This window comes from Eptesicus fuscus, chromosome 13, assembly GCF_027574615.1.
Source record: "Eptesicus fuscus isolate TK198812 chromosome 13, DD_ASM_mEF_20220401, whole genome shotgun sequence".
In the NCBI taxonomy this organism is placed as follows: domain Eukaryota; kingdom Metazoa; phylum Chordata; class Mammalia; order Chiroptera; family Vespertilionidae; genus Eptesicus; species Eptesicus fuscus.
This window is the reverse complement of record NC_072485.1, coordinates 27,230,098-27,258,083: the sequence shown is the minus strand read 5'-3', so window position 1 is coordinate 27,258,083 and position 27,986 is coordinate 27,230,098. Positions and strand designations below refer to the sequence as shown.

Here is a 27,986-nt window from a genome sequence, read left to right as displayed (position 1 = left end):
TTATGTAAATGACTGGCAACATAATGAGAAATATTTGAGGCATTTCCCAGAATTAACTTAGTAAATGTCCTCATATACACATGTACATGTACCTTAATAGGATATGCACTATTCCTTTTCTTTTCCTTGGTCTCCTCAGGAAACATTGTGTGAAGTGCCATTCCTGGTTAATGAACCTTAGGTTAATTTACATTTCTATAAACTGACTAAGAGGGCAGCTACTTCAACTCTTTCTGGGATATGTGGGCTTTGATGGCTTTGAAAATTTGTTTTTCAATAGTTTTTAAAAGGTGAGTTTTAGTCATTCATTCATTCATTCATTCATTCACTTAAAAATATGGAATGTGCCCTAACTGGTTTGGCTCAGTGGATAGAGCGTCAGCCTGTGGACTGAAGGGTCCCAGGTTTGATTCTGGTCAAGGGCATGTACCTTGGTTTCGGACACATCCCCAGTCGGGAGTGTGCAGGAGGCAGCTGATCAATGTTTCTCACTTTGATCACACATGATCAACACTTTGACTAAACTGAACCAGTATAGTTTAACCGAGTCGGTTTGATTGGGGCACATAGAAACTATTGCATAGATATTAAAGGTGTGTTTATTTAAAGTCATGGAATCAGAGAGACAAAAATAGAGAAACTGGTTCATTAATTTATAGTCTGTATATGCACTAGTGAACCAAACAATAAGTGAGGTATGATTGCGATTATGGTTTATTTTATTTTATTTTTAAAAAATCATAAATTTTAGAGAAAGAGAGGAAGAGGGATAGAGAAAGTGAAACATCGATATGTTGTTCTACTTATTTATTAATACCTTGGTTGATTCTTTTATATACCCTGACCAGGGATCAAACCCCAAACCTTGGCGTGTCGGGATGGCGCTCTAACTAATTGAGCCTACCAGACAAGGCCCAGATCATTGTTTATTTTAAACAAAAAGCATGCTGAAGACTCTTGTCTCATTTTCTCATTTATATCTTAGCATAAACCCAACGTTTCTAGATTTGTTATGTCTAGGATTTTATTGGCGTTAAATTAAATGGTAGATTAGATACCAAGTTAATAGGTAGATAGAGCTCAAGCAGACATACCTTTATCCAAAGGTCTTTTTTTTTTTTTCTCATCTGGGAGGAAGAATAAATTTATGTATCTCCCTTTCTCATTCAGTGTTGTCTTTCTTTTATTTCAGTTTCAGAAACATGGAGTCACACACCTTGCCAGGCTTACTGAGGGAACTCATCTGCTCCATCTGTATGAACTACTTCCTAGATCCGGTCACCTTAGACTGTGGGCACAGCTTTTGCCGTCCCTGCCTGTGCCTCAGCTGGGATGCGGCCCAGACTCCAATGTGCTGCCCTCATTGCAGACAAGTGTCAGAGAAGCCAGATTTCAAAACCAGCATCCCACTCAGGAGCCTGGCTTCCCTAGCAAGAAAGGCCAGAGCTGACTCTGTCAACAGCTCTGAGGAGGAGTTAGTTCTGTGTGGCACACAAAGCAGCAAAGAGGCTCTTCTGTGACTTTTAAAAGGAAACTCTTCTGGAGGCACTGCTCTGATTCCCCGAACCATGTGGCTCACAGCCACAGTCCGACACAACAGGCTGCTGAGGAATACAGGGTAAGTGGTGCCTTTCATGCAATTTGGTAGATGTAGGCTCCTAAGTGAGAGAAAGAAGATAATAATGAAAAGAAAATTGTTTGATGATAATGGAGCTGGTAATGTTTCAATGCAAAATTCAAAATTATAAGTGTATCCTGGCAATGCTGTTGTCAACTTGGACACTATAATCAGAGCTGTGTTAAGCTTTTACTAAGGTAGATTTCTTTAGATATTTTGTCCAAATATGTAGAATTGGTGTTATTGTGGGGAGGTGTCTAGCACCAGGAACCCTGGTTTCTGATGCAAGTCAGACTTCTTCATAGTCAGGATACATGAAAATCTGGGTGCCAATTTCTCAAGAAATGGTCTGTAAGGTCTCCCCAAACTTCTGATTATATGTCTCTGTCACCTCTGATGATCCAAATATGGGAATCAAATCAGATGAATGTAAAAAGATCAGGCCTCCTCATTCTAACTCAAGGTGACAGTGCTTTCAATATCTACCTTTAACCATAAAAAAGAGGATACAATTTACAATAACCATCTTAGGTGTCACTAAAGCTCCTGGTTATTTTGCAGGAGGAACTTCTCAAGAGAATGGGCTCCTTATGGAATATGTCTCAAGAAATGCAAAACAATGTGAAGATAGAAGCTAGGAAAGCGGAGTCATTGCAGGTAAGAATGAACATGTTCTGCTTAGTTTTATGATTATATATTTATGCAGATTGAGAAATGCTGGCTTATAGTTTTAGGCGCATTGGAGTTAAAGAATATTGGTTAAAGAATAATAGTTTCTTCCCTGCAAAAAGCAGTTGTTTAAAAAATATATCAGCAATCACAAATATAATGGCCAAATATACAGTATATATGGTTTAAAACAATGCATGCAGTCCACCCTCTGCTCTCATGGAAGCTAGTGGAAAGAATGCTACTACAGTTGACTGTGGATGAGTGTGGGAGGCTAGGGACCTAACTGTTTGCAGTCAAATATCCACATATAATCTTGGACTTGCCCACAATTTTCTTATTCTTTCTTATCTGTAAGGCATTGTTTGCTGGATCCCCTGGATACCAAATTCTGGGGGTGTTCAAATTATTTTGTAAAATGTTGTAAAACAATGCATAAAATTGACCCTTTGCATTCATAAATTCCAACATCAGATCAAAAATATGGTCTTGGATCTGCCAAGGAATTAATATTTGAATAGTAAATATGCAGACATAGATAGTCAACTGAGTATTTATTGAAAAAAATCACAGTCCATATGGATGTTGTTCAAGAGTCAATCAACTGTGTGTATGCAAGCCTTGAGAGGTATTCCCAGTTCAACTTCGAAGGTTTGATGAGTTTTTTCAGAAATGGAGTAAAAAACAACTCCACACTAAGTTTAACTGTGAAAAAGAGGAGAGAAATAAAGTAGCACCAAGAAAAAAATAGAGTATTTTTTTAAAATCTGTATAATATGGTATATAGTTAAATCCTTAAAATACCTAATACAATCAAGCAAAGGAGCAATAGAAAAATAAGGTAGTGAAGAAGAAATGGTTGATGGAGTAAGAACTGGGAAGCAACATCACAGGGACTCTTTATTTTTTAATTTTTAAAATATTTTTATTGATTTCAGAGAGGAAGGGAGAAAGAGATAGAAATATCACTGATGAGAGGGGATCATTAATCAGCTGTCTTCCTTATATCCCCTGCAGGGGATTCAGTCCTAAAGCCCAGTATGTGTCCTGACCTGAAATTGAACCTGACCTCCTGGTTCAGAGGTGGACACCCAACCACTGAGTAACATCAGGTGGGCTGGTCTGAGACCCTGTAGTGGGCTTGATTTAACAGAAAAAGGGACCAGGAACATAGGGTCAGGATGTACAGAAGGGCTTTCAAATACTCAAGACACTTTGAGGTATGAGGCAAAAAGTTTCTCAAATATTTTCTTGATGAAACTAAGGAAAAGATGAAAGTTTGACAATCTCTTTCGAGTGAGAATGTGTAATCCCTTTGATCCTCTATCTGTGCAGGAGTACGTGGCCCTTAGGAAGGTGATGATCAGAGCTGAATATCAGAAGATTCATCAATTTCTCTATGAGGAGGAGTGCCTCTATGTGGACACAATGGAGAGAGAAGCAAATGAGATCTTCCAACAACTGCAGGAAAGCAAAGTCAGAATGACCCAACAGACAGAAAGCCTGAAAGAAATGTTTAGAGAGCAGATGGGCATGTGCCACAAGCCAGATGTGGAGATGCTCCAGGTGAGAGGGGAGGGTCCATCCTCAGAGAGAGGAATCCTATTATGGACAATGTGGCTATGATGCCTGCATACACCATTACCTTCAACTAAATGATTATGCTCCTGGACTCCCATCATTGTGTCTATCCAGTCAGACACTTATTTTCTTTGGAAGCTCTTTGCCTAAGTAGCTGACGTAGCATAAAGTGATGTCAGTGTAATCTGAAGCACCACCTCTACAGAGAGATTGTCCAAATTCAGTCAATCCCTGAGCAGGGCAACATTAACTTTGCTGTAATCATTCATTATTTACATTCAGCTAATCCACTGTCACTCTTTGCTATTGCCATAAAAGCAACTTGCTAAAGACATTGAGGTTTTGACCCTTGCCTAGGTAAGATTTCTAGAATTTGGCAATCAGTTCTAAAGCTCTCTCTATTTTTCATTGGATCCTCTGTTTTGCTTTCATTGTTATAAATAGTCAGATCTCTCCTTGGGAATAACAAGGCAATGAGTGATATTGGAAACCTAGACCTGGTTGCATCACTTCACTTCTCTGCCTGACCTCCTTGCATCCTCAGAACTGCTTGAGAAAGGTCTGCGTGTTCTAGTTTAAATGCTATTATTAAGATGGCCTCTGACTGTTCCTTAAAGGGGAATAGGAAAATGTACATTAGGAAAACAAACTAGAAAATATATAAAAAGACATAATTTGCACGTTTACCTTTTTTTTTCTGTTTGTTTTGCAGGATTTGGGAACTGTGTTGGAAAGGTGAGTTTATACTAATATTTTATGTGGAAGTCATTTTCCTCTTGATGAGGGAGCTGTACATGTTTTGAGCTAGAAGTCTTTTCCTCTGTACCTATTTCCTGTTTTCTTTCAAAACTGACCCTGAGGCCTTCTGGTCTCAGAAGTTTCCTTTCCATGTGACTGAATTCATATGTACCTGAAAACATCTGAGTTCTGAATTTTCTTCCAGCCCCTCTCCCCTATCCTCTCCCTATTTAGCACAATAAACATTACTGGAGTGATTTTTAAAGGTATCACAGAAAAGGTACCTTACACTGCACAGTTGAAAGGTGAAAAGGGCAGGAAATCGGGAACTTTGCTATAAATGTGAGGGTTGATTTTGTTCCAAGGACTAGCAATGACTCAGCCTGTTCCATCACTGCAGGTCAGACCTCAGGGGGAATGACCTCCTGGTGCCCCCTAACAAGTTAGACCTTCAGGAGCAAAGCTCCTAGGAGCAAGTTAGATGTTCCAGCTTGAGGGGGGGGGAAAAAAAGAGCAGAGCTGTTTGGCTCAGTGGACTCTCCCTTTTCAGAAGCTGAATGTCTCATTGTTGAGGACTCTGAGACTCAAGTCCCAAAGTCTCTGCCTGGATGTTCTGCTCCCTGTCAGATACCTAGGGGTTTGCATTCCCTGAGGTGGAGTAGATGGAGGAAATGATTCTCAATCATTTTGGAAATGCAATAATATCTGAGAAGAATGGGGAAGTTGGCATTGGAAATAATTTATAAATTTAGAAAAGAAGGTAACATTTCTTATATCTCCACAAAAGTAGACTATAATATATACTTCATTAACTCAGAATGAGAGGATCCTGATGAAATATATTGGATGAAAAGCTATGATATTTGACTGGTTTTGTGACTAACATTTTTCTCCAATGCCACTGATGTCATTCTTCACAGGACTGAATTGGTGCAGAATCAAAAGCCTCAACCAGTGAATCCGGACCTCACTTCCTGGTGCTGCAATGGACTCCTGGAGTTGCTGAACAGGTTCAGAGGCACGAGCTTACCCTGTGGCATTAGGCCTGAATTTCTTTGTGGTTCTTAGTTTTACAGGTTCTTGTTCTATTTTAACTTTATCTTTTCTGACATGAAGGCAGTCCATCATTTTCCAAAATTATATCTTCTTCCCTTGTGTAGCCATATCACAAGGAACTTTGCAGCTTATATTGAAAATAAAAGCAAGATACCTATTTTTATTGACATTTGCTACACATAGAGGAAGAGAAGAGCAATGAGGTTGACCATGTGGTCACAAAGAGATAGAATATTTAGTTCTCAGAGTAGACATCAATATTATATGTTTAATCAGTTACTCCACTTTTGAATGTTTAAATATGGCACTGATGGATTTAAATCTGTTGTACATTATAAGTGCATTCATCATGCATTGCACTAAGAATATTTATTACTTATAAAATCAGAAAGTCCAAAAAAGGATTGGAAATGTCATAAGCAGAATAATTTTATTGCTGTTAGATAAATGTCAAAACCACTGACAGAGAAGGATCTGTGACCACAGTCCAATCATATTAGGCTCATAGTAGAGAGCAGGTCTAAACCCCAGAACTGAGATTGAGATTAGACCTAATGCAGGATCTGAACAGATAATGAAAATCCACAGCACTCTCTTCAGAAATTACTAATTATCCATAATATGTATTTCAATCAAATATTTATATTCATGAAAAAGTAACAGGTGCCACTTATACTCCAATAACAACCCACATAATAGCAAAGTGCTGACTATGTATTAAATAGGACAATCAACACAAGATGAGATTTCTAAAGGAAAGAAAAGGTTTTATGTGTGACCTGAAACGAACTACCCAGAGGTTGACATTAAATCTCTGCTTCACACTGTCACACTCTTTGTGACATTTGCGGAGATTTTGTTTTCTTCTATGTATTGTAAAGAACTTCTGTGTAAAGGTAGCGATAACACTTGTTCTTTGTAGATGAGCCAGTATGCACTCTCTTTGATATCTTTATTTTGTACTAGGGGCCCGGTGCACAAAATTTGTGCATGGGGGGTGTGTGTCCTTCAGCCCAGCCTGCACACTCACCAATCTGGGACCTCTCAAGGGATGTCCGACTGCCCAATAGGATCAGGCCTATACAGGCAGTTGGACATCCCTCTCACAATCCAGGAGTGCTGGCTCCCAAATGCTTGCCTTCCTGATTGCCCCAAACCGCTTCTACCTGCCAGCATGATCACCCCCTAATGACTCGGTTCCAGCCTGATTGATATCTAACTGCTCCCCTTCCAGGCCCCTAACTGCCCTCCCCTGGAGGCCTGGTCACCCCTAATTCGCCTGCCCTGAAGGCCTGCTCACCCCTAACTGCCCACCCCTACAAGTCTGGTTCCCCCCAACTGCTCTTCCCTGCAGGCAGGGTCACCCCCAACTTCCCTCCTCTGCCAGCCTGGTCATCCATAACTTCCCTCCCAGCAGGCTTGATTGCCCCTAACTGCCCTCCCTTGCAGGCCTGGTACTTCCCAACTGCCCTGACCTTCTGGCCATCTTTTCGCAGCCATCTTGTGTCCACATGGGGGCAGCCATGATGGAGTGATGGTCAATTTGCATATTACTATTTTATTAGATAGGATTTCCCTGGAGGAGGGGCAAATGAGGAGACTCTGCCCCCCAGGCCATGGAAATTCCATTTATTGACTTTTTTTTTTTTTTTTTGCCTCTCTTTGCAGTGGATAATGTCCTGAGTGATGGAAACATCAGTCTCTTCATGTGTATTTCTGAGGATGCGAGGAGTGTGTTGTTTCCAGCTGACCATTACAACATGTCCAGGGAGCCCCAGAGACTGCGGAGTTTTGTGATTTGGGGAACACATAATCATCTCTGGTAGACATTACTGGGAGGTCGATGTGCCACACTCCTCGTGTTGGATTCTGGGAGTCTGTAAAGATATCCTCATAATTAAAAACTTTTTCATTATTGATTGGGAAGAAGCATCTGTTCTATTTTCCTTGGAGATGAATGATCATTATTATCTCTACACTAACTGTCCACTCATAGTTCATCATGTGAAAATGCCTGTGGGTAAGATTGGAGTGTTTCTGGATTATGACAAAGGAATTGTGAGCTTCCATAATGCTGGCAATGGTTCCCTCATATGTAGTTTAGTTTCTTCCTCCTTCTCTTCACCTCTGAAGCCTTTCTTTTGCTTGGAAGGTTCATGAAAAGTTAACTTTTGGCCATTTACTTGATGATTTCCATAACTGTGTACACTATTTTCAGGAAATGTCCTCTGAGCTATCAGGGTGACACCTAGCACATTGTAATTTAAGGGTACATAATTATTGTATGTTTATAAAATGGCATAACCACAGTAAATTTATAAATATATTTATAAATTATCTTTTATTGTATATATATTATTGTTGATAGTATTGTAGATGTCTCCTATTTCCCCCTTATATCCTGCCTCTCAGCCCTACCCACTCCCCATCCCACAGGTCTTCACCACCATATTCCACCTCTGCATGGGCTATGCATATAAGTTATTTTGTTTTCTTTCTCATTCCCCAATACCCTCATCAATGAATGTCAGCCTGTTCCATTCTTTTAAGCTTCTGACCTTATTTTATTGGTGAATTCATTTTGTTTGTTTGATTGCACACAAAAAGTGAGATCATGTGATACTTGTCTTTCTCAGATTTGCTTATTTCATGTAGCATAATACTCTCCAGGTCTACCCACGCTATCCCAAACGGTAAGATATACCTCTTTTTCACAGCTGCATAATATTCCATTGTGTAAATACCCCACAGCTTTTTTAGCCATACGTCTACTGATGGGCTCTTGGGCTGTTTCCAAAGCTTAGCTATTGGGCAAAGGAAACTTGGACGAAATACATAAATGAGACTACATCAAAACAAAAAGATTTTGCACAGCAGAAACCACCATCAAAATGAAAAAGTCACCCACTGTATGGGAGAACATATTTGCCAATGATACATCTGATATGGGGTTACTATCCAAAATATATAAAATATTCATACAACTCACAAAGGTAGACAAACAACCCACTTAAAAATTGGCAGAAGGCCTGATTAGGTATTTCTCCAAAGAGGACATACAAATGGCTAAGAGATATGAAAACTTTCCCAAAGCCACTAATCAGAGAGATTCAAATTAAAACCACAATGAGATATCACATCCCACCTGTCAGTATGCGTATCATCAAAAACTCAAAAAACAATAAGTGTTGGCAAGGGTGTGGAGAAAAGGGAACACTAATTCACTGCTGGTGGGAATGGGCATTGGTGTAACCACTATGGAAAATATTATAACTGTTTCGTCTAAAAATTAAGAATCGAATTTCCATTTGAGCAGACCATCCCACTTCTGGGAATATAGCCTTAAAACCTGTAATACCAATCAGAAATAATATATGCACCCCTATGTTTATAAATTGTCTTTTAGTAAAAATGTTTATGACGGAGCATTTATTCCTAAATATAATCAATGAATCAATGGCTTTTAAGAAAAAACACAATCATACTAAGGTAAAAGGTCAATACTATAAAAGTCATCCCTTTACTGTATTTAATTCAGGAATTTTAGTAATATCGGAGGGTTGTGTAACAATCAAAACTATCTAATTACATCACAGTTCCATACTCCAAAAGGAACAATTACTTATTAACCTTCACTTTCTATTCACTCTTTGGCCCTCCTTTTCAACCCAGAATTGACTCTCAATCTTTGAGGACTTGTCTAGTATATACATTTCAAGTATAGGGAATCACACAATGTGTATTTGTTTTGGATCTGGTTCCTTTCACTTGTCATAATATTTTGTGATGTGTGTTACTTGACTATCTGAACCAGATTTGATAGCAAAATAAAGAGGTGTATATTTCACGTTAATAAACAAAAGAAATGGTGCTAAATCTCCCCTTGAATCTGACCTAGTTGGGTAGATCCTACTGCCTGAGGTACTTTATCATTTCCCTAAATCTAGTTACTTATGACTTTTCAGCTTAAATAATAGTTTTTTAAAAAATATATTTATTTATTGATTTCAGAGAGGAAGGACGTGATAGAAACATCAATGTTGAGAGAGAATCATTGATTGCTGTCCCCTGCACGCCCCTCACCGGGAATGAAGTCCACAACATGGGCATGTGCCCTTGGCCACAATCAAACCTGGGACCCTTCAGTCCACAGGCCAACACTCGATCAACTGAGCCAAACCATCCAGGGCTTAAATAACAGTTTTTGAAGGACATCCTCTCTGATTCCACAGACCTGTGTAGTTCCTCTTAATCCAAACTTTCTGAGCATATTATACTTATCATAATAGTCAACAAACTTTCATCAAATTGGTAGTTATTTATTGCTACTAGACTGAAATCCTAAGAGTAAAGACAGTATTTGTGTCTTTTCCCACCATTCAATGCAACACTTAGAAAATAAATCACAATAAATATAAGGTTAAAAAATGAATAAATAAATCTGCAGTATCTCCCATGTAACTGTGAAGATTTTCCTAAATGGGGCACATAATTTACTAATCACAAACTGAAATGTATTCAATTTTTAGTAGCTTGTATGCATTGAGACACCATTGAAAATGCATGGCAATAATGGGAGAAGATATTTGACATATCTGTATTCAACAAATGACTCTACAGAAGGAACAGAAAGAATTCTAAAAGTCAATAAGAAAAAGACAAGTCAACTAGACCTAAAAATATTGGGAGAGGTAATTTGAACAGGCATTTTACTAAAAAAAAAAAAAAAAAAAAAGGAATCCATAGGTTTGTACTGGTAATCCTATGAAAAATGTTCAAATGCATTTGTCATTAGGTAAATGCAAATGAAAACCACACTGTCAAACACAAAATGACACAGATATTAAAGTAGGTAAGGAACTGTGGTAACAGAAGAATAGAGGAAACAAAGCTACCATCTATTGCTTAAAGTAAACTGGCATAGTCACTTTGGCAAAGTCTTTGTTAGTACAATACACTATAATCCAATGATTACAGTCCGTGTTACACACCCAATAGCAATGCATGTGTATGACAACAAAGTGGATATGTGTAGTGCCTTCATGGAAGCACTTTTCATACTTACCCAGTTGGAAATGAGCAAGTTCATCAACAGTAGCATGAACAAATTGTGGTACACTCATATAGTGGAATACTCTGAGACAAAACAATAAAAACAATTGTTATATACAGGGAAATATAGCAATATTACCAGCATACTTTTAAACAAAAGAATCATACACATAGGATATATACCATATGATTTTATTTATATAAATATCAAGATATGATCATTAGAATCAGGGCTTATTAATCACCAAGATATGATTACCTTTATAGGAGAGGTGGTTAGATGTGGGAAAAGGTAGGCAATTCTGGGAGCTAGATGTAAGAGTATGTTACTTTTGTGTTATGCAATAGAACACTCTCTTGACAATTTATTCATCATTATTCCATAACTAGAGGCGTGGTGCACGAAATCGTTCATGGGTGGGGTTCCCTGGCCTGGCCAGCATTCGGGGCTGATGGGCGTCATCTCATCTAGTCTCAATCGGGCAAATCGAGGCTGGGTGGTTGGCTGGCCATGGGGAGGGACCATGGGAGGTTGGCTGGCAGCAGGAGGTTGGCTGTGGGAGCACACTGACCACCATGGGGCAGCTCCTGCATTGAGCATCTGGCCCTGGGTAGTCAGTGCACATCATAGGGACCATACAGACAATTGTTCGGTTGACCAGTGGTAATGGTTGCTTAGGCTTTTATATATATCTGTGGACAAGATAGGTATACTTTTGGGTCAGTAACGTGAAATGTACCCTTTCACTGTGTTTGTAAACATTATTTCAGTTATGGTTTCCTACATTATGGATTCCAGGGAGATTTCAGAGCATCATCTTCCTCATGTCATCTATAAAAAAGTTCATGAATTGGTAGAATCAGCATCATTAAAATGTCCATACTACCCAAAGCAATCTATAGATTCACTGCACTCTCCATTAAATTATCAACAGCATATGTTACAAACCTAGAATGAATTCTCCAAAAATTCATCTTTAATAAAAAAAGACCCCTAATAGCTGCAGCAATCCTGAGAAAGAAGATCAATGTAGGAGGGATCTCAATACTAGGTATCAAGCTGTATTGCAAAGCCACTGTTCTCAAAACTGCCTGGTACTGGCATAAGAACAGAAATATAGACCAATGGAATAAAATAGAGAACCAGAAATTGGCCCAAACCACTAAGCTCAATTAATATTTGACAAAGGAGGCAAGAACATACAATGGAGTCAAGACAGTCTCTTCAATAAATGGTGTTGGACCCTAACTAGTTTGGCTCAGTGGATAGCGCATTGGCCTGCGGACTGAAGTGTCCCGGGTTTGATTCTGGTCAACGGCATGTACCTTGGTTGCAGGCACATCCCCAGTATGGGGTGTGCAGGAGGCAGCTGATTGATGTTTATCTCTTATGGATGTTTCTAGCTCTCTATCCCTCTTCCTTCCTCTCTATAAAATAATCAATAAAATATATTAAAAAATAAATGATGTTGGGAAAATTGGACAGATACATACAAAAAAAATGAAACTATACCACCAACTTACATCATGCACAAAAATAAACTTAAAATTAAAGGACTTAAATGTAAGACGAGAAACCATAAAAATATTAGAGCAATTCACAGGCAGCAAAATCTTAGACATATGCTGAAGCAATATCTTCACCAATTCAGCTCCTAGGGCAATAGAAACTAAAGAGAAAATAAACAAATGGGACTACATCAAAATAAAAAACTTGTGCACAGCAAAAGAAACCATCAACAAAGCAATAAGAAAGCCCACTGCCTGGGAGAGTATATTTGTCAATGTTATCTCCGATAAGGGTTTAATATCCAACATTTACCGGGAACTCATACAACTTAACAAAAGGAAGATAAACAATCCAATAAAAAAATGGGCAATGGATCTAAATAGATATTTTTCAAAGAGGACATAAGGAAGACCAAGAGACCTAGGAAAACATGCTCAAAGTCACTAATCATCAAAGAGATGCAAATCAAAAGGATAATTTGGCACCATCTCACACCTGTCAAAATGGCTATCATCAACAAATCAACAAACGACTAGTGCTGGAAAGGATGCAGAGAAAAAGGAACCCTCATGCACTACTGGTGGGAATGCAGACTGTTGCAGCCACTGTGGAGAACAGTATGAAGTTTCCTCAAAAAACTAAAAATGGAACTCCCATTTGACCCAGTGATTCCACTTTTAGGAATATATCCCAAGAAACTAGAAACACCAATTAGAAAGGATCTATGCACCCCTATGTTAGAGCAGCACCATTTACAATAACTAAGAATTGGAAACAGCCTAAGTGCCCATCAGCAGATGACTGGATTAAAACCAGTGGTACATCTACACAATGGAATACTATGTTGCTGTAAAAAGAAGGAACTCCTACCATTTGCAACAGCATGGATAGAGATGGAGAGCATTATGCTAAGTGAAATAAGTCAGTGAGAGAAATGAGTCATGATCTCACTCATTTGCTTATTATAATGAACAACATAAACTGATGAACAAAAACAGATCTAGAGACAAAGAAGCATCAATCAGATGCTCAAACTTCAGAGAGAAGGTAGGGAAGGGTGGGGGTAAAGGGGAGAGATCAACCAAAAGACTCGCATGCATGCATATAAGTTGACAGACACTGCAGGGGGATGAGGGCATGTACTGGAGTAGGGTAGGGTAGGGTAGGGTAGGGTAGGCGGGAGGGAATGGGAGGATATGGAGAAATATATAATACCTTAAGCAATAAAAAAATAAAAAATATAAATAAAAATATATAAAAATAAAAAATATAAATATAAAAAATATAAAAAAGGAACATAAAACTGCTTTAAGTGATATGAGAAGTAACCTCAAATAACCTCTTAATTTTTATCTTACTTTGAGAAATACATTTATTTCCCTGATTGGACATGAAGCTTTCAATATAATTTTACAAATATGCTCATTTTCAAAGGACACTCATCTCTTTTGTTGTGTCGCCTAGCAGTAGCTACAGTTTGTGACTTGCTTTTCTACACAACTCTACACATTATTCAAAACTTACCACATCGTACAATTAAAGCTGGTAGGTCTATCAAAACAGCTAAACAGAAAGCATGTTACCAGTGTAAAAAATGTAGAGAAAGATGAAAATAAAGAGAAAGGGGAATAAAAGAATAAGAGAAAATGGAAAGAATAGATCACAGATATAGAGTTTTGGGGTTTGTACCTGATTCCGGGATTTCTGTATTTTTCAAGCTGATAAAATCACACACACACACACATACACACACACACACACACACACACACACACACACAAATACAGAATAAAAACCAGGCTACAGCCAGGCCCAACTGCGAACTGCTGGCTTACATCTATGCCACCACTCTCTGCTAGGGCCTCTGCAGCATGGCCACCACCAGGAGGTTCAGATGCTCCTGCAAGTGGAGCAGGGGGAAGAGACACCATTCCAGGTGCTCAGACTCATCACTAAGCGCTCCTCCTGGATCCACTCTGAGCCCTGGAGAGTCTGAAGGCTCTTCACCTGGAGGGGTGGCTAGTGGAAGTGAAGTTTGGCTACGGAGGTGGAGAGCATATTCTACACGTTGAGTGTGTGTTGCAGAACCTGCTTCCTGTCAGTCAGGGGGGTTCTGTAGGTGAGGCTGAGATATTGATATCTGGGCAGCCTTCTTACCAAAAGGATGTGTCCAAGATGATCCTGACCTTGGCTTACTAACACAGCCAACTCAGGGTGCAAACTGAGAGAACAACGCTGTCCAGGAGACAGAGGCCCAGAGCTCCCCTGGCTGCTGTCCTGGAGGCACAACCCAGAGAGCTCCCAGACACTACCCAGCCAGGTTCCCAGGTTATGAAGGCATTTATGGGCCCTGGAGTGAGAACCAGGCAAGGTTCAAGAGCAAACCCCTATCTAGAGCCCTATGTTCTAGGTCCTGCTTCTGCAGCAGAAACTGGGGAAGGACGGTGTGAGTTGTTCTGGTTTCCCCTTCTGAATTCTGTCCCTACCAGGATCAGCACTTTGGGATCTGGTAGTGGTTTGAGGTGTTCTTAATCTAAAGACTCAGAATTACTTTAGGCAAAGCACGATGTACTAAAAATTGGGTAAGTCTATCCATAAGTACTTCAGAATTATTTAGAATATACTTTCGTTAAACAAATCATTCTGAACCAAGAAAAGTGACTAGGAATTTGAATCAGATGGACGAAGTCTCAATAGTGAAGATGGTCCTACTACTGGGGACAGTTCCTGCATCTGGTGTCCTGAGCCTTGTAACATAAACTTCCATGTACTCCCTTAAATATATCTTTCATTTCATTTAGTGGTATTTCATTCATTGAGCTATTTAAACAAGAAATGTATGAATTGTCTTTGGTTCCTCTCAACCCATTGTCATTCAAAACCAATCTCATATCAAGACCTGCATACATTTGAATTTTTATTGGATTACATCTCCAATCAGTAAACATGAAAGTTATAACAACAAATAGCATAATACAAGTCTTAACTTTTTTATTGTTGATGCTGATAATGACAATTTTATAGCTTTTACTTTTGAGAAAGTAACATAAGTACAAACTTCATAAAATGTCACATAGAACTAGAAGAATTGGTAGTGAAAAACCATGGGTCCCATATCCAACTTACCCACCTTTGATTCTGTTCAGCAGACTAAAGTGCTTACACCTGATCAGTTTTATGTATCACCCGTTTATCTCTTACTAGGGAAGTTAGGCATTCAGTTTTCTAAAATGGCGTCTTCTGCCCTGGCCGGTTTGGCTCAGTGGATAGAGCGTCGGCCTGGGGACTGAAGGGTCCCGGGTTCGATTCCGGTCAAGGGCATGTACCTTGGTTGCGGGCACATCCCCGGTGTGGGGTGTGCAGGAGGCAGCCGATCCATGTTTCTCTCTCATGGATGTTTCTAACTCTATCCCTCTCCCTTACTCTCTGTAAAAATCAATAAAATATATAAAATGGCGTCTTCTCTCAGCCTCCAAATACTTAACTCCCAATGAAACATCCACAAGAAATGGAAATATACAGTGTGTCCTTTGGTATGCTACACATTTTCAGAATTCATTTTCTGTATGTTTCTGTTAATCTCTAAAATATGATGACCTACCTGACGTCCAGTTTTTATTTATTGTTGTTCTACACAATCAAATGTTTTCTTTATGTCTGTGAATGTATTTTTTTATTTCACTCTTGCTTATCTTGTAATATACAAAATGTAAATGCCATGTAAAATACACAGGAGAACAGCTTACTTTTTTGTTCCCTTTGCTTCAGCTATAGAGCAATACCATTAGGTCCCAATTTCTCTTTCAGACTCACTCTTTTCTGCAGTGAAGAACTTTAGAAATTGCTTCTACGTTTAGAGAGAGACTGCAAGACTTGGATGAAAACAAGTATGTGCTACATAAAGGAGTTCGATGTTAAAATATCTTTGCAAGTTTTTGCTGCTTCTGTCCCTTCACTCTAAGCATATGGGCTGCCATATCTCTCAAAGAAAGACCCACTTCTGACATCCTGAGTGGCAACTGTGCTGCTGAGAAATGCTAATGCTCCTTCACTGCCAACTCATTAGTGCAAAGTCCTCAGCTGACCATTGAAGGGCCTCTACTGCCTGACAAAAGCCTTCTCCAGCTTTCTCTCTTGTGCTTTCAGTATCTCTCTCTCCATCAGACTTCAGCCAGACTCTTATTCCTGAACACACCTTCTTTCTCCCACTCCTTAAAGTCATTACCTCCACAAAGAATTCTTTTCTTCACTTCCACGTGGGAAAATTCTATTTATCTGGAATAACAAATATTGTAAAGCCATCATTTTAGGATTATTTCTGTATAAAGTCACACAAATAAAACATAATTTGAACATAGTTTTAAGATGAGGAAAAATAATGTTTAAACATGAAGGATTTTTTTAAGGTAGAATTTTGTGGGTGAACATCTGTGTTATCTTAAACACCTTATGATCACACAAATATCAAATCCTTGGGGGTCAGTGCACAATTACATAGAAAGAGCTCTGCATCGAAAGGTTGCTTTTGATACCCAATCAGGGCACATGCCTGGGTTTCAGGCTCCATTCCAGGTAGCAGCTGACAGAAGATCCTTTTCCCTCTTTCCCCCTCTCTCTCTAAAAATCAACAAAAAATATTTTAAAAACTACATGCAAATATAAGAATAGATGGTCTGAAAATAAGCTAGTGCTCTATAAGGATGTATTTGTAATGAAGGATACATAAAAGATCAATGGGGAAAGGAAGACATATTCAAACATAATGTATAAGTTTCTTTAGCAACTGATAGAAAAGTGAATTCAAAGTCTCACTTCACATTGCATCCAAACATAAGCAACAAGTGTGGAAGAACTCTTTAGTCAAATTTTAAAAATTGGAAGTAAAATATCAAGTTTAGAAGCCACAGGGAAATGACAATACAACCAGACTTGAGCACAAAGCAGTGGTTAATTATATGAAAACTAATTATCAAATTTGAAGATAAAAGAGTGGGAAACCTCTTCTGAAGTCCATGAACTGTTATGTTCTTTGTTAGACTGGTAATTGGAGCACTTTTGATATCATTTCATCATATCACCCCTGACCCAGTGCCTGGATAATTGGTCAGAAGTAGCACATGGAATTGTAGATAAATGAGTCTCATACTCATATTAATCTAAGTGTAGTCAATAGCACTTGTTTCCCGTTTAATGAAATGCAGTTTCTTTTACTATTCATGGAAGCAATAAGCCTTTAGATTCCCATTTTCCCCAGACAGAGAAGAGCCACTAAAGTGCCTTTGTCCTAATACCTTTGAGTTTTTGTCAGGAGCTAAAACACTGGCTGCAGTATGACCACAGGACTCCTTATCTGATGCCCATAAAAAGGTCTCAGAAGGTGCTTTAACCCTATATTTGGCTCAGTGGATAGAGCGTCAGCCTGCAAAATGAAGTGTCCCTGGGTTCAATTCTGGTCAAGGGCACATGCCTGGGCTGTGGGCTCGATACCCAGTAGGGGGTGTACAGGAGGCAGCCCATCAATGATTCTCTCTGACCGTTGATATTTCTCTCTCTCTCTCTCTCTCTCTCTCTCTCTCTCTCTCTCTCTCTCTTTCTCTCTCTCTCTTTCATCACTGAAATCAATCAGTATGTATATAACAGAGTAAAGATCCTTCTTTTTTAAAAAAATTAATATATATATATTAATTTTTTTAAAAAAGAAGGATCTTTACTCTGTTATTTCACGTCCCAAATTTACTTGGCTGGTCACAGGTAGGAAGGTAGAAACGGGGTAAAAATTTTGCAACTCACAAGTAGGCTAAGATTATTAGTGTAAGGCAAGGCAGAAGCACCCGAGCCAGCAGTCTGCTCCAAGGAGGACTTGAAGTTCTGAAGTCCGGAAAAAATCATCCCAGTGAGCCAGGTGCGGGGCTGCCCCATGATCCAAGCTCACAGCAAGGTCACCAGGCTCTGGCAGTCCTTGTCAATGGTGGCTCCCCACTCCTTCAGTGCCCACGTGTAGCATGGTAGCAGTCTCTCTAGCAGGAACCCTGTGAAAGTCAGGAGCGCCAGCACTGGGCCCCAGTTGGGGCCTGGGCAGTGTTGACATAGCGCTACATGGCCTGTGCCACCAGCTCCACATGGTTTCTCTGATTTGGGCGATACTGGGTCCAGGAGAGCTGTACCTGGGAGGCGATGCGGCACATCATGGCAGTCACAGGCCTACACAGCAGCCCCAGGGCAGTGGCAGGCCTCCTGGGGCAGTCTCCAGGCAGTGGGTCATCTGCCAGAGGGTGCGTAACCTTAACTAGTTCTCCATAGCCTGGTGTCTAATCAGCTCAATATTCATAATTCAATTCCAACTCCCTCCCCTAAGGGTGAGAGAGAGTGTGTGTGTGTGTGTGTGTGTGTGTGTGTGTGTGTGTGTGTGTGTTTATGTTTGTGTGTTCACGTAAGGAGATAAAAACAACAGGAATAAGAACATAAAGCCAAGACACAAAGAAGTATAGAATGAAAATGCAGACTGTTAAGACCTCTACCCTTTAAATTCAGTCACAACCATTCTAGTAAGATAGAATTATATCTATTACCCGGGGATGCAAAAACTATCATAATAATTAGATTAAGACAATAAGATTGCTAGCTTAGATGCAGAGTCAAGAGGATTACTGAACAAGAATAAATTAGGAGGATGAGAGGATCAGGTCACAGAAAGGGTTAAACTCCATAATGTAGTGACCCAGAGTTGAAAGGACACCTATGATAAGAGACACTGCTCAGTCTGACCCATCTCATCGAAAATGTTTTGATTGCTTCTTGTTTTTCATAGTTAAGGAAGTTTAGACAATCTTCAGTGAAGCTCATCATCCACTGCAAACTTTTGATCTATAAAATCATGTGCTCTGTGATTTCAGAATTTTTCTAACTCACTACAACTAATTTATTCTTCAAGATACAGGTCCCATGATCCACAATGGTTGTAGTTTCAGACCATAGACAGTACTGCTATTGAGGAGTAAATATGTCATCAAAGTCATTCAAACTCTTCTTGTTTTGTGACATGTTTCTAACTTTAAAAATGTTCACAAACACAAACAGTTCTTTTAAATAAAACTTATACATTCCAAGTGCTTATAAACCACTTCAACCTAAAGGACTATTTTTTGACAAAACTCAGAGTTTGTTATTTTCATAAGAAAATATTTATTTTTAATTGCCTTATGAAAATATTCTCCACTATAAAATGATTTATAATCAAATAATGAATTCAAGTGCAGCAGAGAGGATTTTTAGGGTAGTGAAATTATTCTGTATGATACATTATGGTGACTATAATTCATTATAAATTGTCTAAACCAATAGAATGTATATTGCCAAGCGTGAACCCTAAGGTAAACTATGGGTTTATCTACAGGACTCTGGGTGATAAAGATGTGTCATTGTAGAGTCACAAATTGTAACAAATATACCACTCTGATGGGAGCTATTCAGAATAGGGTGGTCAGTGGGCATAAGGGCAAACTCTGTATTTTTCCCTCAATTTTACTGTGAATATAAAACTGTTCTAAAAAGTCTATTTGAAAAAATATTTGTGCAAAAGACCTATTGTAGTTAATATATTTTATGTTTAGAGTGAAGGGTCATTGAAAGTCATACATGGTCACCTTATGTGGGTCTAAAAAATGTAAGATCAAGCAATGGAATGAAACCAACTGATCTCTTTATCTACCGCCCGCAGGTATCTGTTCTTTCCATTTTAAAAAGAGAAAAAGATTACGCAAATCCCATCATATTGAGAAACTCCTGTTTGCACCTATCATAACTTCATCTCTGCTTAAGAATGTAGCTCAAAATGTTAAGAAAATTATCTAGTCTTTGGAAATTCTACAGAAGAGCCAAGGAATAAAATTCAGTTCTCCACATTTTCCAGAAAACAAAGACCCTCACTGGGGGTTATTAGGATGCAGAGTTACATCGTCCCGTGAATCATGCTCTATATAGCAACCATGCTGGCTAACTGTGACAAAGTTTCCTCCAAAATTATTACCATAAGACCATTTATATTGGCCTTCTGTGGAATTCAGAGAGTGTGGGTTTCTACCTGCCCTCTCTTACTCAGAGTACTTGAAGTTGTTCTGTCAGCTAAGGATTGGAAAACCAGGTGTCCCCAGTGTGGATGGGTGGTTTGCCTAACTTGGTTTTGTCTAGTTGGGTGGTCACAGGAGATCTTGAGCACTTGAAATGTGAGTAGTCTGAATTGAGCTGTGTTACAGGGGTAAAATGAATGCAGAATATCAAAAACTGTAGGAAAGAAAAGGTAAAATATCTCATTAATATTTTTAATAGTAATGATATGCTGAAATGACAATGTTTTGGATGTATTGGGTTAAATACATTATTAAAATGTATTTTAAATGTGTGTTTTTTATGTGGCAACTAGAAAATTAAAAAATACATATGGGATTCAGAATATTTTTTGTAATAAATTTCATGATTTCAATATTTAAATGAATTAAGCATTAAGTTCTATTTTATTAAATCTTGTAATTAAATCCACCATGTCTCCCAAATTATTTGGTGTTTGCCTCATCCTTCTTATTATACAATTATTCTCCTTGGGAGAGGCCTCAGTTGTCCTATTTTGGTTCACTCCAGATGCATAGAACCATGCTAAGATGAAAACAAGTGTTTCATATAAATGGGTTGATTGTGTTAAATCAACTGGGAATACAGGTAGTGAAATGAAATTCTTCATATATCTTTAAAATCTTTAGTTTGTAGATATAGCTTAAAAAAGATTTTCAAACTTATTGATTCAAAGCTCACAGTTATGCATAAATCAAATCTCTGACAAGCTCTATCTGGTTTGGCTCAGAGCCTCAGCCTGAAGGTCCCAGGTTCAATTCAGGTCAAGAACAAGGTATCTCCATTTCAGGCTCCATACCCAGTTCCTGTTGGGATATGTGTGGGAGGCAACCATTGATGTATCTCTCTCACATCCATATTTTTCTCTTTGTTTCTGCCCCTTCCTTGCACTTTCTATAAAAATCAATTGGAAAAATATCCTCAGTAGGTATTACAAAAAAAAGTGACAAAAATAAAGAGGATAAACAATTATGTTTTCATCTTGGAAATACAAAAAGGGTACACTGAATTTACTTTTGAACAGATTATAGCTCAGCATTTATTTTATTTTTTAAGGTATAATTTGTTACACAGTGCTGTATCTCATTATAATTTGTCTTGAGGCTTAAAAATATGGAAGGGAGCCAAAACCGGTTTGGCTCAGTGGATAGAGCGTTGGCCTGCGGACTGAAAGGTACCAGGTTTGATTCAGGTCAAGGGCATGTACCTTGGTTGCGGGCACATCCCCAGTAGGGGGTGTGCAGGAGGCAGCTGATCAATGTTTTTCTCTCATCAATGTTTCTAACTCTCTATCCCTCTTCTCTTCCTCTCTGTAAAAAATCAATAAAATATATTTTTTAAAAATATGGAAGGGAGCTAGATTCTCTAAGAATCTAAACAACAAAAAGAAAATTAATCAGGGCATTTAAAAGAGGAGATATAATGCAAGGAAGTGGTTATACTGGTGAAGGAAGAGTTGAGAAGCCAAACAAGAGACAGGGAAACAACCAGACACTAGCATCAGCAGGGAGACACTACCATCCCAGAACATGGAATAAGAGTGTAAACGTGTTACCAGCCCTCAGGGCCAAAATCCAGGAAGGAACCTGGAACTTTGAAGGAGATGGTGCTCCAGGTAGAGAGGGAGTGGAGAAATACAGTGCCTCTCCCTTCCTCTTGTCTTCTAATGTCCTTCCAGTGTCTGCTAGAAGCCACTTGGTGAAAAGCTTGGGAGTCTCAGCCTGTACTGTGGGACTACCTGTGATAAGGAGCAATGGAGGTGAGGAGAGAGGCTGAGCTCATACAAGTCCCAGCCTGGCACAATCCATCCTTGTTGGCACAACATTTATTCTATGTGGTTCTCATGGAACTACATGGATGAAAGGAAAAACAATGATGCAAATATATGTTGGGAATATTTTTAATTGAGTAAAATTAAGGATGCATCCAAACAAAATTTTGAGTTGCAATTAAAGCAAAGCTTAGAAAAAAATGTGGGGTACTAAATGAATATATTATAAAAGAAGAAAAGCCTATCTCAAGGAGGTGCGGAAAAGCAAATTTCCCGGCCAGCACGGCTCATTGGTTGAGCATCGGGCTATGAACCAGGAGGTCACAGTTTGATTCTAGATCAGGCTAATGCCCAGTTGCATGCTTAATCCCCCCCAGCACGGCATACAGAAAGCAGAAAATCAATGATTCTCTTTCATCATTGATGTCTATCTCTCCCTCTCCTTTCCTCTCTGAAATCACTTAAAAAAAAAGAAAAGAAAAGCAAACCTATGCCCAATAAATTAGAAATAAAATTATAATAATAACCACAAAAATACTGAAATTGAAAATAAATGTGATAGGTAAAATGAACAACTTAAGAAATTGGCTCTTTGTATGGATAAGTTAAATTGATAAACATCAGAGAAAAAGGAGGTGTTCAAATCAAGAATTTAAGATCAATAATAAGAAAGCAAATATTAATGAGGTAATATGAGGATTTTATGAACAATATTGTGCCTATGCAATTGACAATTTAAATGATTATGAACATATTCCTTGAAAAACATATCTTACAAAAGCTATTGCTATGTTGGGTTTTTTGAGTACCTCTGAAACATATATCTATATATAAATTTGTTATTTTTAAAAGTATTACCTATGTCCCCTTTTCCCCTTGTTGTCCTCTCCCAGCCTGCACCTGCCCCCCATCCCTGGCTTTCACCCCCACACATTGTCTGTGTCCATTGGTTATGCTTACCATATATGCATACAAGTTCTTTGGTTGATCTCTTCCTCTCCTCCTCAACTGCCTCCTCGCCCTCTGCCTAATCTCCCTGCCTTCCCTCTGAGGTTTGATGGTCTGTTCAATGTTTCTGTGACTCTGAGTCTATATTTGTTTATCAGTATATGTTGTTCATTATATTCCACAAATGAGTGAGATCATGTGATACTGATCCTACTCTGGCTGGCTTATTTCATTTAGCATAATGCTCTCCAGGTCCATCCGTGCTGTTGCAAATGGTAAGAGTTCTTTCTATTGTACAACAGCATACTATTCCATTGTGTAGGTGTACCATGGTTTTCTAACCCACCCATCTGCTGATGGGCACTTAGGCTGTTTCCAAATCTTAGCTATTGTAAATTGTGCTGCTATGAACATAGTGGTACATATGTTCTTTCTGATTGGTGTTTCATGTTTCTTGGGATATATTCCTAAGAGTGGAGTTACTGGAGTTTCCACAAACAAATTAAAAATTGAACTCCCATTTGACCCAGTAAAACCTCTGAAATATTTTCATTTGAATCCCAAGTATACTGGTGAGCAGTATTTGCATAGTAGTATTTCCATAGCATTAGCTACAGTTTGTGACTTGCTTTTCTACACAACTCTACAGGTTATTCAAAACTTATCACATCGTATAATTAAAGCTGATAAGTCTATCAAAACAGCTAAACAGAAAGCATGTTACCAGTGTAAAAAATGTAGAGAAAGATGAAAATAAAGAGAAAGGGCAATAAAAGAATAAGAGAAAATGGAAAGAATAGACCACAGATATCAGAGAGTTTTGGGGTTTGTACCTGATTCTGGGCTTTCTGTATTTTTCAAGTTGATAAAATTAAACTCACACACACACACACACACACACACACACACACACACACACACACTCACACACACACACACACAAACACAGGAATACAGGATAAAAACCAGGCTGCAGCCAGGCCCAACTGCGACCTGCTGGCTGACATCTGTGCCACCTCTCTCTGCTAGGGCCTCTGCAGCATGGCTACCACCAGGTGGTTCAGATGCTCCTGCAAGTGGAGCAGGGGCAGGGACACCATTCCAGGTGCTCAGACACATCACCAAGCCCTCCTCCTGGATCCACTCTGAGCCCTGGAGAGTCTGAAGGCACTTCACCTGGAGGGGTGGCTAGTGGAAGTGAAGTTTGGCCATGGAGGCGGAGAGAATATTCCACAAGTTGTGTGTGTTGCAGAACCTGCTTCCTGTCAGTCAGGGGGCCCTGAAGGTGAGGCTGAGATCTTGATATTTGGCCGGCCTTCTTACCAAAAGGATGTGTCCAAGATGATCCTGACCTTGGCTTACTAACACAGCCCACTCAGGGTGCAAAGCTGAGAGAACTATGGTTCTGTTGTCACTGACCTGATTGCTACAGCAGTTTTAAAGTTGCTGGCTGATTTTCCACATGCAGGGAGCCACCCCGTATCTCTGAGCATTTGCTTACACCCGGTGTCTGGTGAATTCATGCATTTGAGAGCTATTTAGTATAAATTTAAAATTACAGTGTCTCTCTCACATCAATATTTTTCTGTCTCTGTCTCTCTCTCCCCCCATCTCTCCCCCTTCCACTCTCTAAGAAAAAAGAGAAGACACTAAAAATCTTCATGTTTAAGTATTTTCTTTCCTCTGAAGTATTATGATTAATTTTAATTATTTGGGATTATAATCCGTATTTTTCTTTGAGAAGCCTTTTATTTTTTCTTTCGAACCTCTGACTCCTTACGAAAAAGATTAAAGAAACAGAAAAACTACAGCAAAGTGTAAGAACTATGTGATGGTTCTTGAAAACTTCAGCAATGTGTATATTTTCCAGAAGGTTAAAACAATTGACAATGCTTCAGTGATTAGCCTGTAGCAATTGGTACAACCACATTTAAAATAGTTACTAATTTGATATGCACATAGTATAACATTATTTGCATTTGTATTTCTGAATTATTAATAAATTTGAATATTTTTATATCTGTTTCTATACAGGTGGTACCCTCTATTGTCCATTGCCAGTATTCCCAATTTTGATATTTTGGATTTTCTTATCAATTTTCAAAACAATATTTTTATAATGTTTATATTACCCCCATTTTCAAATCTGCTGACAAAGGTTTCCCAAGCTTTTTTGAGGAGAAGTAGGGGATTGCAATGAGGACAAGATGAGCTCACCCCCGCTCCCCGCCATCCTCTGGCAACAGTGAGGCCAATGGGCTGTCCCTCAGGGACTTCAGAAGAGGTTTCCCACTCTTTTATCTTTGTATTTGATCATTAGTTTTCATATAATTAACCACTGCTTTGTTCTCAAGTCTGGTTGTATTGTCATTTCCCTGTGGCTTCTAAACTTGAAATTTCACTTCCAAAATTTTTAATTTTAGTACATAGTTCTTCCACAAATGTTGCTTATTTGCATACAATGTGAAGTAAGACTTTTAATTCACTTTTTAAAAATAATATACTTTGATTGATTTCAGAGAGAGGAAAGGAAAGGGAGAGAGAGATTGAAACATCAATGATAAGAGAGGATCATTGATTGGCTGCCTCCTACATGTCCCCTACTGAGGATGGGATCAAGCCTGTACCCTGGGCAAGTGCCCTGACCAGGAATGGAATAATGACTTCCTGGTTCATAGGTCGATGCTCAACACTGAGATATGCTGGCTGGGCAAAGCAGACCTGTTTTTAATGATTCCTCATGCTTTTACTAGTAGCTAGGCATTCACACATGTTTGCCTGGCTTCTTTTTTAAAGAGGAGGGAAAGAAAAATAGGAAGTTGGCTGGTCACAAGTAGCACTTTCATAATAGAGTTTTGCTGCACTTCAGGGGATAGAATGGAATGGTGAAAAGTCAGCACTCTTTTGCCATGTGCTTTGAGACTGATCAGGCCTCATTCCCCCTTCTTTGAAGTACTAACATTAAGTTTTTTAGAGTTTATTTTTAAGCCTTGTAAAATTATAGGTGAATTCTGTCAAGTGTGGCCCATCGTAGGTGACAAGCTGTTTTTGCTATTGTTGTTATTTTTGTTGCTCAGAACCACTTTGTCTTTTTAAAGTTAAATATAGCTAATTAATGCACAGACATTCCGAAGACTGGTCTTTGGAGGTAGTTGAACTTGGAAGTTGAGACGTGGCTTACTGAAACCATAAAATTAGAATTATGTGAACCAGAATTATGTGATAGTTTACTAACAGATAGTAAACTATTTTTTACCAACAGGCATGTCATCTCTGCACTAAGCAGCCACAATAAGTATGCAGAAGAGTCATTCCCAGGGATTTATGATGCTCTGTTTGATATCGAAAGCAAAATGGACCCTTCCAAGGCCTGGGGAGAGGTGAAGAGACAGATTTCTGTGGCTGCCTTCACTGTGCAGGCTGCAGCAGGAACGCTGAGAGCAGTAGCCTGAGGCGCTGCTGTGGAGAACACAAGTTGAATTTTTATCTGTTGCTCAGAAAGAATCCTCATGGCTGTATTGACAAACTAAAAACGAAAGTTGTGTGTATCTTGGTATTTATTTCCTTCTCCCTATGGATCAAAACAGAGAGATAGCCGATTTTTATTCTCTAGTTACAATAGGTTATCCTGGAATCGAAGGATGTGTTAAAATGAAGGCGAACAGCCTAATATGTCAAGACTTATGTGGCATTATCAGGGAATCAAGTCTAATTCAGCACTTCCAAACCTACTCCTGGCATTGCGCACAAAGATAGTATCAGTTTGGCACTGGCCTGTATGGCTGAAGGGTTAGAGCTTTGGCCTGAGCAATGAAGGGTCTCACTCAAGGGCTCATACCTGGGTTGCAGGTTCTATCCCAGGTACAATTGATGTACCCTTCTCAGATCTCTCTCTCTCTCTTCCTTCCCTTCTTCTCCCTCACTACCTTCCACTCTCTATAAAAGTCAATGGAAAAATATCTTCAAGGAAGGAAGGAAGGAAGGAAGGAAGGAAGGAAGGAAGGAAGGAAGGAAGGAAGAGGGAGAGAGAGAGAGAGAGAGAGAGAGAGAGAGAGAGAGAGAGAGAGAGAGAAAGAAAGAAAGAAAGAAAGAAAGAAAGAAGGAAGGAAGGAAGGAAGGAAGGAAGGAAGGAAGGAAGGAAGGAAGGAAGGAAGGAAGGAAGAAAGAAGGAAGGAAGGAAGGAAGGAAGGAAGGAAGGAAGGAAGAAAAAGAAGACATTTTTGTGTAAGAGCACATGGGAAAATTCATAAGGCTGAACTAAGTCAGAGGCCTCAAGCCCTGCCTGGCCACCAAGGCTGAGAGGATACTGTCTTACCACATGAATTAGACAACATGTGTATGAAAAATAATAAAGAAAATAACATTTGTAACCCATCTGAACTGAATAACCATACAAACAAAAGGAACATTACCATTATCCTTATTACTCACTATGTGCTGTTGCCTGGTGTGCCTTTCTCTCCTGGCAGAGATACCTACTTTCTTGAATTTTGTTGCTGTTTCCCATTATTTATAATTTTACCACACATGGCTAGATCGCGTATGTGTTTTTGGCTTTGTGTATTTTTTGATTGTTTTATAATAAATAAAATTATACCATGTGCATTATTCTAGGACTTGAGTTTTTTCACTAACCTTGGGAAGCTGACCCATGTATTATTGTGGCTGTAGTTCACTAGATCTCACTGACACAGAGCATACACTTGCGTGAATATTACATTTATGAGCCAAGGCCCAGGCAAGATACAGAAACATCAATAGGGAGAGTGACTCTAAAGAATGATTGGTCATAACCACACTGCAGCAATGAGGTACTGTCTAGTAAAAGGGAAAGAGTACTCCAAGAGAAGAGAATAGCGGATACAAGGAATGGTCACTATCGTAGGTCTGAGATGGAGCAGCCAATGAAGAGTCTTGCC

At 39.0% G+C, this 27,986-nt stretch overlaps 1 pseudogene; it reads left to right on the top strand.

The window, feature by feature from the left end:
• Positions 1–1,202: 1,202 nt before the first annotated feature.
• Positions 1,203–26,519, top strand: LOC129151171 (tripartite motif-containing protein 64-like; annotated as a pseudogene).
• The last annotated feature ends 1,467 nt before the right edge of the window (positions 26,520–27,986 follow it).